The sequence below is a fragment of the Pseudomyrmex gracilis genome, unplaced genomic scaffold, assembly GCF_002006095.1.
Source record: "Pseudomyrmex gracilis isolate BER0280 unplaced genomic scaffold, ASM200609v1 scaffold_515, whole genome shotgun sequence".
Taxonomy (NCBI): domain Eukaryota; kingdom Metazoa; phylum Arthropoda; class Insecta; order Hymenoptera; family Formicidae; genus Pseudomyrmex; species Pseudomyrmex gracilis.
In genome coordinates, this window is record NW_018021099.1 from 61,476 (window position 1) to 63,225 (window position 1,750).

Sequence of the window (1,750 nt, forward strand, 5' to 3'; positions counted from 1 at the left end):
GTGTCGAATAAATCTGTGTCGAATCGAGCGGTGTCGAATCGTACTGTGGTCAATAGAGTATCACCCGATATTATCATCCCTCCAGCAGATAAAGGCAATACAACAGAAATCATGAATAAAACAGATTATGACATTAAACTTCTGACATTACTTACAGACTCCACATATGAAAAACTTAAGAAAGACCCTACTGCTTCACTAAAAACTCTCACCACCAATCTCATTAAAAAAAACAATCTTCCAGACATGTTAATACCCAGAAACGCGGTACCACCTAGATTATATGGACTACCCAAAATCCATAAAAACAACATACCTCTCAGACCCATAGTAAGCGCTATAAACTCACCTATATACGATCTAGCTCGCTTCCTAGTCAGCAAACTAGAACCTCTCACGGGTAAAACTGACACCACGATAAGAAAACTCATCTGATTTCATTTCTAAAATCAAAAACATCAAACTTCAACCTAATGACATCTTGGTCAGTTTTGATATTGTGTCTCTGTTCACGCAGGTACCATGACACCATTAACATAATTAAATCTTCAGGTCAACTATCATCCGACCTTATATCATTGGTAAAACATTGCCTGACCACATCCTATTTTACCTACAATAACCAATTCTATAAACAAATCCCAGGTGCAGCTATGGGATCACCGATATCTCCAATCATAGCAAACATATTTATGGAACACTTCGAATCCCAGGCCATCAAAAAAGCCCCACAAAAGCCACAAACATGGTACCGGTACGTAGATGACACCTTTGTCATTTGGCAACATGGGAAGAGAGAACTCTATAACTTTTTAGACTGTCTCAATAAACAACACCAAACAACACCAAACATTACCTTCACATTAGAAACAGAACAACATGGTAAACTTCCATTTTTATATGTTCTGGTCACAAGAAAACCAGACGGCTCTTTAGGCCACCAAATCTATAGAAAACCTACCCACACTAATCGATATTTACACGCGGCATCACATCATCACCCAGCCCAAAAAAAAGCCGTGATAAACTCGTTGATCTATAGAGCATTTACTATATGCGACAAAGACAGCATTCAAAACGAACTCAAAAAATTAAAAAACACTACAACAAAATGGCTACGCACTGCAACAAAGAAACAAAGTAATTAAATAACATAAAAAGAAACATTCTACCACCACTTAAAATACACCAGCACCAGAACAAACAAACTTAAAGAAACGAACCACTTACCTCCCATACATAAAGTGTGTCACAGATAAGATTGGCAGAATCCTGAGCAAACACAACATACAAACGGTCTACAAACCACCGAATAAAATAGGACAGATTTTTAACAATCCAAAAGACAAACGACCGCCATTAGACACACCAGGAGTGTACAAAATACCTTGTTCATGCGGTAAAGTATACATAGGTAAAACTAATAGAATGATAAGTACGCGACTAAAAGAACATCAGTCAGCAGTACGTCTAAAACATTACTCACAATCGTCATTAACAGAACACCATTTGGAAACTGGTCACACAATTATATGTGGGCAAACCCAAGTACTAAACAAAACTAGGGCTTACTTCCCTAGAAAGTATACGGAATCTCTGGAGATATACAAACATCTAAACAATCTCAATAGAGACAATGGACATATTACTAGTTCAGGGTGATACTCTATTGACCACAGTACGATTCGACACCGCTCGATTCGACACAGATTTATTCGACACCAAATTATTCGACACCGTACGATTCGAC